The following is an 11530-nucleotide window of genomic DNA, read 5'->3' as shown; positions in this document are numbered from 1 at the left end:
GCCAAGCATGGGCTCTCTTCTCTCTCCCCCTCTCTCTCTCTCTCTCTCCCTGCCAAGCATGGGCTCTCTTCTCTCTCTCCCCCCTCTCTCTCTCCCTGCCAAGCATGGGCTCTCTTCTCTCTCTCCCCCCTCTCTCTCTCCCTGCCAAGCATGGGCTCTCTTCTCTCTCTCTTTCCCTCCCTCCAAACACTCTCCCTTTCTGTGAGAGTGGATGTGTGGATGGATTAGGGAACAGGGGATGGATGGTCTCTCGCTCTCTCTCTCTTGTCTGCCAAACTAATAAGATGAGAAATGCATTAATATCAGAGAAAGACCCTCAGCTGCTCTGCTGCAGGCCAGCCATTAGTACGATGCATTCAAGACAAACTGAGAACAGGGCGGGGGGGGGGGGGGCGAGATAAAATTATCAAGTCAGGTCGGAGATCTAGAAAGATTCCCGGAGTTTCCCCGACATGGTGTTCCGAGTTAGATGAAAATTCAAAAATGATTATCCCAGTCAGAGCTCATTTTCTCTCTCTCTCTCAGAGTTCCCAAGTTGTCTTGAACGCACTGAAGTCGGAGATTTCCATGTTCCCAGTTGCTGTGAAGGCGGCATTGCCTTTGCATTGACGTCATTTCTCCTGCTGCTATGTTGTGTCATGTATCTGTGCATCTCTGTACTCTTGTCAGTGTGCATGTCAATAGACCATTCCACCATCCGTGCCACACACTGAAACATACGGAGGATGATGTGTATAGACTATAGAGGATGATGTGAATAGAGGATGATGTGTATAGACTATAGAGGATGATGGGTATAGACTATAAAGGATGATGTGCATAGAGGATGATGTGTATAGACTATAGAGGATGATGTGTATAGACTATAAGGGATTATGTGCGTAGAGGCTGATGTGTATAGACTATAGAGGATGATGTGTATTGACTATAGAGGATGATGTGTATAGACTATAGAGGATGATGTGTATAGACTATAGAGGATGACATGTACAGAGGATGATGTGTATAGACTATAGAGGATGATGTGCATAGAGGATGATGTGTATAGACTATAGAGGGTGATGTGTATAGACTATAGAGGATGATGTGTATTGACTATAGAGGATGATGTGAATAGACTATAGAGGATGATGTGAATAGACTATAGAGGATGACATGTACAGAGGATGATGTGTATAGACTATAGAGGATGATGTGATTAGACTATAGAGGATGATGTGAATAGACAATAGAGGATGATGTGAATAGACTACAGAGGATGATGTGTATAGACTATAGAGGATGATGTGTATAGACTATAAAGGATGATGTGCGTAGCGGATGATGTGAATAGACTATAGAGGATGATGTGTATAGACTATAGAGGATGATGTGTATAGACTATAAAGGATGATGTGTGTAGAGGATGATGTGTATAGACTATAGAGGATGATGTGAATAGACTATAGAGGATGACATGTACAGAGGATGATGTGTAACGACTATAGATGATGATGTGATTAGACTATAGAGGATGATGTGAATAGACAATAGAGGATGATGTGAATAGACTATAGAGGGTGATGTGAATAGAGGATGATGTGTATAGACTACAGAGGATGATGTGTATAGACTATAGAGGGTGATGTGAATAGAGGATGATGTGTATAGACTACAGAGGATGATGTGTATAGACTATAGAGGATGATGTGTATAGACTATAAAGGATGATGTGCGTAGCGGATGATGTGAATAGACTATAGAGGATGATGTGTATTGACTATAGAGGATGATGTGTATAGACTATAAAGGATGATGTGTGTAGAGGATGATGTGTATAGACTATAGAGGATGATGTGAATAGACTACAGAGGATGATGTGTATAGACTATAGAGGATGATGTGAATAGACTATAGAGGATGATGTGTATAGATTATAGAGGATGATGTGTATAGACTGTCGAAGATGATGTGAAATTTTTTCCCATTCCTCCTTGCAAAACAGCTCGAGCTCAGTGAGGTTGGATGGAGAGCATTTGTGAACAGCAGTTTTCAGTTCTTTCCACAGATTCTCGATTGGATTCAGGTCTGGACTTTGACTTGGCCATTCTAACACCTGGATATGTTTATTTTTGAACCATTCCATTGTAGATTTTGCTTTATGTTTTGGATCATTGTCTTGTTGGAAGACAAATCTCCATCCCAGTCTCAGGTCTTTCGCAGACTCCCTCAGGTTTTCTTCCAGAATGGTCCTGTATTTGGCTCCATCCATCTTCCCATCAATTTTAACCATCTTCCCTGTCCCTGCTGAAGAAAAGCAGGCCCAAACCATGATGCTGCCACCACCATGTTTGACAGTGGGGATGGTGTGGTCAGGGTGATGAGCTGTGTTGCTTTTACGCCAAACATAACGTTTTGCATTGTTGCCAAAAAATTCAATTTTGGTTTCATCTGACCAGAGCACCTTCTTCCACATGTTTGGTGTGTCTCCCAGGTGGCTTGTGGCAAACTTTAAACAACACTTTTTATGGATATCTTTAAGAAATGGCTTTCTTCTTGCCACTCTTCCATAAAGGCCAGATTTGTGCAATATACGACTGATTGTTGTCCTATGGACAGAGTCTCCCACCTCAGCTTTAGATATCTGCAGTTCATCCAGAGTGATCATGGGCCTCTTGGCTGCATCTCTGATCAGTCTTCTCCTTGTATGAGCTGAAAGTTTAGAGGGACGGCCAGGTCTTGGTAGATTTGCAGTGGTCTGATACTCCTTCCATTTCAATATTATCGCTTAGACTATATAGGATGATGTGTATAGACTACAGAGGATGATGTGTATAGACTACAGAGGATGATGTGTATAGACTACAGAGGATGATGTGTACAGACTATAGAGGATGATGTGAATAGAGGATGATGTGTATAGGCTACAGAGGATGATGTGTACAGACTATAGAGGATGATGTGAATAGAGGATGATGTGTATAGGCTACAGAGGATGATGTGTACAGACTATAGAGGATGATGTGTACAGACTATAGAAGATGATGTTTATAGACTAGAGTGGATGATGTGTATAGACTATAGAGGATGATTTGAATAGAGGATGATGTGTATAGACTATAGAGGATGATGTGTATAGACTAGAGTGGATGATGTGTATAGACTATAGAGGATGATGTGTACAGACTATAGAGGATGATGTGTACAGACTATAGAGGATGATGTGTATAGACTAGAGTGGATGATGTGTATAGACTATAGAGGATGATTTGAAGAGAGGATGATGTGTATAGACTATAGAGGATGATGTGTATAGACTAGAGTGGATGATGTATATAGACTATAGAGGATGATGTGTATAGACTATAGAGGATGATGTGTATAGACTAGAGTGGATGATGTGTGTAGACTATAGAGGATGATGTGTACAGACTATAGAGGATGATGTGTACAGACTATAGAGGATGATGTGTATAGACTAGAGTGGATGATGTGTATAGACTATAGAGGATGATGTGTATAGACTAGAGTGGATGATGTATATAGACTATAGAGGATGATGTGTATAGACTAGAGTGGATGATGTGTATAGACTATAGAGGATCATGTGTATAGACTATAGAGGATGATGTGTATAGACTAGAGTGGATGATGTGTATAGACTATAGAGGATGATGTGTATAGACTAGAGTGGATGATGTGTATAGACTATAGAGGATCATGTGTATAGACTATAGAGGATGATGTGTATAGACTATAGAGGATGATGTGTATAGAGGATGATGTGTATAGAGGATGATGTGTATAGGTTTTGGCCTTTCTAGGGAGTTTCTCCTAGCCACCGTGCTTCTACACCTGCATTGCTTGCTGATTGGGGTTTTAGGCTGGGTTTCTGTACAGCACTTTGAGATATCAGCTGATGTACGAAGGGCTATATAAATAAATTTGATTTGATATAGACTAGAATGAAAACATAACTGGAAATCGACTCTATGCATAATTGACACTCAGTCTCTCTCTCATCACATTAAGTAATATCATTTAAAACATGTAGCAACATTTCACCATAAATATTGAAAGACATAAAAACATGAAATATTTAACAGAGATTAAAATTAGTTGTTCAAGTTTATTCTTTAGACCTTTCCCCAAACTGTTGTTTAGCGCAAACAAATAAAATAAAGAACAACAAGAATGAGGTTTAAAACTAATTCATAATTGCCATTACATTATCCTCTAGAACTGTTTTGTGGAAACACCAATAGCAGCACAGCTGACATGAGTCACACAGGAGTAATATACACTATATAATATGGTACGTCACCCATAGGAACACCGAACAGATACAGCCGGGTACAAAAAGATTGGCACCTGTGGTAAAGATGAGCAACAAAGACTGTAAATAATAATACAAATAATGAGCGATAATAGTATATGCTCAATTAAAACACACACACACACACACACACACACACACACACACACACACACACACACACACACACACACACACAGTGGCAAAAAAAAGTATGTGAACCCCTTGGTATTATCTGGATTTCTGCATAAATTGATCATAAAGTTTGATCTGATCTTCATCACAACAACAGACAAACACACTTAAAACTAATAACACTCCCATTTTTATATTTGTCTTGTCTATTTTGAGTACATCCTTTTAACGTTCACAGTGTAGGTTTTAAAAAGTATGCGAACCCCCGAGGCTAATGACTTCTCCAAAAGCTAATTGGAGTCAGGTAACCTGGAGTCGCAATCAATGAGACGAGATTGGAGATGTTTGGTTAGAGCTGCCCTGCCCTATAAAAAACACCCACAACATCTTTGTTTGCTATTCACAAGAAGCATTGCCTGATGTGAACCATGTCTCGAACAGAAGAGATCTCAGAAGACCTAAAATTAAGAAGCGATAAGACAAATTGTCTATAAATGGAGGAAGTTCACACACACACACACACACACACACACACACACACACACACACACACACACACACACACACACACACACACACACACACACACACACACACACACACACACACACAAATTGTCTATAAATGGAGAAAGTGCAGCACTGTTGCTACTCTCCGTTTTGCAAAGATGACTGCAAGAGCACAGAGCAGAATGCTTAACGAGGTTAAGAAAAATCCTAGAGTGTTCGCTAAAGACTCACAGAAATCTCTGGAAAATGCTAACATCTCTGTTGACGAGTCGACGATACGTAAAACACGAATCAAGAATGGTGTTCATGGGAGGACACCACGGAAGAAGACACTGCTGTCCAAAAAAACCCATTGCTGCACGTCTGAAGTTTGAAAAAGTGCATCTGGATGTTCCACAGCGCTTCTGGGAGAATATTCTGTGGACACTTTAAACTACAGTTGAGTTGTTTGGAAGGAACACAACACTATGTGTGGAGAAGAAAAGCCCAGCACACCAACATCAAAACCTCATCCCAACTGTAAAGTCTGGTGGAGGGACCATCATGGTTTGGAGCTGCATTGCTGCCTCAGGGCCTGGACAGACTGCTATCATCAACGAAAAACAAAGAATTCCCAAGTTTATCAAGACATTTTGCAGGAGATTGTTCGGCTATCTGTCCACCAATTGAAGCTCAACAGAAGTTGGGTGATGCAACAGTTAGGTGATGTGTCGTTCTTCCCCTGAACAGGCAGTTAACCCACTGTTCCTAGGCCGTCATTGAAAATAAGAAGTTGTTCTTAACCGACTTGCCTAGTAAAATAAAGGTAAAATAAAAATAAATAAAAATAAAAACAGGACAATGACCCAAAAGATAGAAGTAAATCAACAACAGAATGGCTTGAACAGAATAAATGATTCCTTTTGGAGTGGCCCAGTCAGTCCTGACCTCAACCCGATAGAGATGCTGTGCATGACCTCAAGAGAGAAGTTCACACCAAACATCCCAAAGAGCAGTTCACACCAGACATCCCAAAGAGCAGTTCACACCAGACATCCCAAAGAGCAGTTCACACCAGACATCCCAAAGAGCAGTTCACACCAGACATCCCAAAGAGCAGTTCACACCAGACATTCTAAAGAGCAGTTCACACCAGACATTCTAAAGAGCAGTTCACACCAGACATTCTAAAGAGCAGTTCACACCAGACATCCCAAAGAGCAGTTCACACCAGACATTCTAAAGAGCAGTTCACACCAAACATTCTAAAGAGCAGTTCACACCAGACATCCCAAAGAGCAGTTCACACCAGACATTCTAAAGAGCAGTTCACACCAGACATTCTAAAGAGCAGTTCACACCAGACATTCTAAAGAGCAGTTCACACCAGACATCCCAAAGAGCAGTTCACACCAGACATCCCAAAGAGCAGTTAACACCAGACATCCCAAGAATATTACTGAACTAAAACAGTTTTGTAAAGAGGAATGTTTGTCTATTGTTGTGATCAAATGACCAATTTATGCAGAAATCCACGTAATTCCAAAGAGTTCATATCATTTTTTTTGCCACCGTGTGTGTGTGTGTGTGTGTGTGTGTGTGTGTGTGTGTATATATATATGTATATATGTATATATATATATATATATATATATATATATATACATATATACATATATATATACACTATACTAATACAATTGGAATTTCTCAGAGAAAGGAAAGAGATTCTGTTTAACAAGTAACATAACATTTTCTCAAAAAGACAGCGGTCCAAATTGTTGCCGCCCGTTTTCCATAACCTTCAATACCTCACCCTGCGAGAATAACGGCACTGAGCCTTTTCCTAAAATGTTTTATGACGTTGGAGAACATTGGAGAACACATTGGGAGGGATCTTAGACCATTCAGCCATACAGAATATTTCTGGCTCAGTGTCGTTACCCTTCAATGTGTTGAAAACAGGGGTACCAATTGACCCTTATCTTTTTGAGGGGAAAAAAATGATTACTTGTTAAATTTCTTTCTCTTGAGAAATTGATTTGTGATTTTGCACAGTCTAGTTTTGCTAATCTTTATCAGGGTTGGCAATAGTTTTGGAGCTGGCTGTAATGGCATATCCCATAACCTCATATAGAATAAAAAGCACATCATACTATACCTCCCTCCCTCCCTCCCGCGCACACGCACGCACACACACACACACACACACACACACACACACACACACACACACACACACACACACACGGATATCCCTTAGTTAATCCAGAACATTTGAGACACACCAATAACAGTTTAAAGACCATCTGTTAGTTAAGAGACATTATCACCACATCATTATAAAACACAGAGTGTACAGTATATATATATATATTTTTAAAAAAAGACCATCTGTGAATGTTTAAAACACGGAGGAATGAGAGAAGTAAAATGGCGTCCATCTCAGCTTTACATAAAGAGTGTGTTTGATCCAGACGGTGGACTGAAGTTGACAGGCCAAATGCTCTTCAAAGCAGAGAGGCCAAACGGCTACTGAATGCAACTCAGCATTTTAAATCTGAATCACTGAGTATAACTGCATAGAGGCACAGAGAGAGAGAGATACAGAGAGAGAGAGAGACAGAGAGAGAGAGAGAGAAACAGAGAGAGAGAGCGATACAGAGAGAGAGAGAGAGGGAGAGAGCGATACAGAGACAGAGAGAGAGAGATACAGAGAGAGATACAGAGAGAGAGAGCGATACAGAGACAGAGAGAGACAGAGAGAGAGAGAGAGAAACAGAGAGAGAGAGCGATACAGAGAGAGAGAGAGAGGGAGAGAGAGAGAGAGACAGAGAGAGAGAGATACAGAGAGAGATACAGAGAGAGCGATACAGAGACAGAGAGAGACAGAGAGAGACAGAGAGAGAGACAGAGAGAGACAGAGAGAGAGATACAGAGAGAGCGAGAGAGATACAGAGAGAGAGAGAGAGATACAGAGAGAGACAGAGAGAGAGAGAGATACAGAGAGAGATACAGAGAGAGAGAGAGAGACAGATACACAGAGAGAGAGAGAGATACAGAGAGAGAGAGAGATACAGAGAGAGAGAGAGACAGATACAGAGAGAGAGAGAGAGAGAGAGAGAGACAGAGAGATACAGAAAGAGACAGAGAGAGAGAGAGATACAGAGAGAGATACAGAGAGATACAGAGAGAGATACACAGAGAGAGAGACAGGTGTATTGCTCTCATCAACACCTCAATATGATTTTATTACTAAATGCTAAATGTTGTCCAGCTGTATTACTGATTGTGGGCAAAAGCCAAGCAAATATCCCCGTGAGGAATGGTAAAGATGTTAAGTTCCATCTGTTCTCAATAACAGACCAGCAACAGCTGGCTATTCCCTTCAGAACACTCTAGATAACCCTTTAGAACCCTCAAGATAACCCTGTTCCCTTTAGAACCCTCAAGATAACCCGGTTCCCTTCAGAACACTCAAGATAACCCTTTAGAACCCTCAAGATAACCCTGTTCCCTTCAGAACCCTCAAGATAAACCTGTTCCCTTTAGAAACCTCAAGATAACCCCGTTCCATTTAGAACCCTCAAGATAACCCCATTCCCTTTAGAACCCTCAAGATAATCCTGTTCCCTTTAGAACCCTCAATATAACCCTTTAGAACCCTCAAGATAACCCTGTTCCCTTTAGAAACCTCAAGATAACCCTTTAGAACCCTCAAGATAACCCCGTTCCCTTTTGAACCCTCCAGATAACCCCGTTCCCTTCAGAACCCTCAAGATAACCCCGTTCCCTTCAGAACCCTCCAGATAACCCCGTTCCCTTTAGAACCCTCCAGATAACCCCGTTCCCTTTAGAAACCTCAAGATAACCCCGTTCCATTTAGAACCCTCACGATAACCCTGTTCCCTTTAGAACCCTCAAGATAACCCCATTCCATTTAGAACCCTCCAGATAACCCCATTCCCTTTAGAACCCTCCAGATAACCCTGTTCCCTTCAGAACCCTCCAGGTAACCCCGTTCCCTTTAGAACCCTCCAGATAACCCCGTTCCCTTCAGAAACCTCAAGATAACCATTTGGAACCCTCAAGATAACCCTGTTCCCTTTAGAACCCTCAAGATAACCCGGTTCCCTTTAGAACCCTCAAGATAACCCTGTTCCCTTTAGAAACCTCAAGATAACCCCGTTCCATTTAGAACCCTCACGATAACCCTGTTCCCTTTAGAACCCTCAAGATAACCCCATTCCATTTAGAACCCTCCAGATAACCCCATTCCCTTTAGAACCCTCCAGATAACCCTGTTCCCTTCAGAACCCTCCAGGTAACCCCGTTCCCTTTAGAACCCTCCAGATAACCCCGTTCCCTTCAGAAACCTCAAGATAACCATTTGGAACCCTCAAGATAACCCTGTTCCCTTTAGAACCCTCAAGATAACCCGGTTCCCTTTAGAACCCTCAAGATAACCCTGTTCCCTTTAGAAACCTCAAGATAACCCCGTTCCATTTAGAACCCTCAAGATAACCCTTTAGAACCCTCCAGATAACCCCGTTCCCTTCAGAACCCTCCAGATAACTCCGTTCCCTTTAGAACCCTCAAGATAACTCTGTTCCCTTCAGCCCTGTCCATGTGTCATGCAGCTTAGATTAAAACCTTTCATCATATTATCACAGTTGTCATTATAGTTTTTCCATAATGTATCAGCTATTAGACCAGCAGACCAGTAGTGACTCTAACACTGTCTGATATGGTAGTGTTTTCTGTAAGCCAGCCAAGAGCATGAAGCTTTACCTCCAATTGTTTGAAGCAGAGGATATGAATCCTTATCCCTGAATAACTAGTGTATTCGTTTCTCATCAAGCATAACCCATGCTTTTCCTTCCCCTGTACGAATGGCTAGACACCACATACATTTTTCAACTACTAAGTAAAAAAGTTGTTTTGACAGAACAAATGCTTGTTTACAAAAAAAGGCAAAGCAACACTATGGAGTTATGTTGGCACTGTTATGATCCTATACAATCATGGAGAGAACAAAATGAAAGACAAAGATATTGTATTTATGATTTTCTGCCAGGTCCCTTTAGCAAAGTTATAAACCGAAGAAAAACAGCGGACCGTGTCAGATCTGTCGACTCATCCTTTCATTTCGCTGCTCTATCGCTAGCGCCATACATCCGTCTGAACCTGCCGTCCTGGAAGTCGTTTGTGCTGCCGTCAAAACTACGTCATTCATGAATCGTGTAGGACAGTTCTGGTCCAACCCATCGGCTTCTGGGACCAATCAGAACGGTGTGAATGTGTCTTCGGGGGAGTAAACTAATCCAGACTCATGGTGGAGAAGAAAACGTTAGTGGGCGTGGCGTTTAACCTGAGTGATGTTTGATCGGTAGCCAGGCAACCGTTGGAATACCACCCCCGTTACGTTCTGTCAGACTGGTAGCAGGAGTGACACAAACATCCTATGTGTTCCGTGTTCTCTCAGCCATGTTAAACATCCTATGTGTTCCGTGTTCTCTCAGCCATGTTAAACATCCAATGTGTTCTGTGTTCTCTCAGCCATGTTAAACATCCAACGTGTTCCGTGTTCTCTCAGCCATGTTAAACATCCAACGTGTTCCGTGTTCTCTCAGCCATGTTAAACATCCAACGTGTTCCGTGTTCTCTCAGCCATGTTAAACATCCAATGTGTTCCGTGTTCTCTCAGCCATGTTAAACATCCTATGTGTTCCGTGTTCTCTCAGCCATGTTAAACATCCAACGTGTTCCGTGTTCTCTCAGCCATGTTAAACATCCTATGTGTTCCGTGTTCTCTCAGCCATGTTAAACATCCAACGTGTTCCGTGTTCTCTCAGCCATGTTAAACATCCAACGTGTTCCGTGTTCTCAGCCATGTTAAACATCCAACGTGTTCCGTGTTCTCTCAGCCATGTTAAACATCCAACGTGTTCCGTGTTCTCTCAGCCATGTTAAACATCCAACGTGTTCCGTGTTCTCTCAGCCATGTTAAACATCCAACGTGTTCCGTGTTCTCTCAGCCATGTTAAACATCCTATGTGTTCCGTGTTCTCTCAGCCATCTAAAACATCCAACGTGTTCCGTTCTCTCAGCCATGTTAAACATCCAACGTGTTCTCTCTCAGCCATGTTAAACATCCAACGTGTTCCGTGTTCTCTCAGCCATCTAAAACATCCAACGTGTTCCGTGTTCTCTCAGCCATGTTAAACATCCTATGTGTTCCGTGTTCTCTCAGCCATGTTAAACATCCAACGTGTTCCGTGTTCTCTCAGCCATGTTAAACATCCTATGTGTTCCGTGTTCTCTCAGCCATGTTAAACATCCAACGTGTTCTGTGTTCTCTCAGCCATCTAAAACATCCAACGTGTTCCGTGTTCTCTCAGCCATGTTAAACATCCTATGTGTTCCGTGTTCTCTCAGCCATCTAAAACATCCTATGTGTTCCGTGTTCTCTCAGCCATGTTAAACATCCAATGTGTTCTGTGTTCTCTCAGCCATGTTAAACGTCCAATGTGTTCCGTGTTCTCTCAGCCATGTTAAACATCCTATGTGTTCCGTGTTCTCTCAGCCATGTTAAACATCCAACGTCCTCTCA

Source organism: Oncorhynchus masou, unplaced genomic scaffold, assembly GCF_036934945.1.
Source record: "Oncorhynchus masou masou isolate Uvic2021 unplaced genomic scaffold, UVic_Omas_1.1 unplaced_scaffold_2268, whole genome shotgun sequence".
In the NCBI taxonomy this organism is placed as follows: Eukaryota; Metazoa; Chordata; class Actinopteri; order Salmoniformes; family Salmonidae; genus Oncorhynchus; species Oncorhynchus masou.
This window is presented reverse-complemented; position numbering follows the sequence as displayed.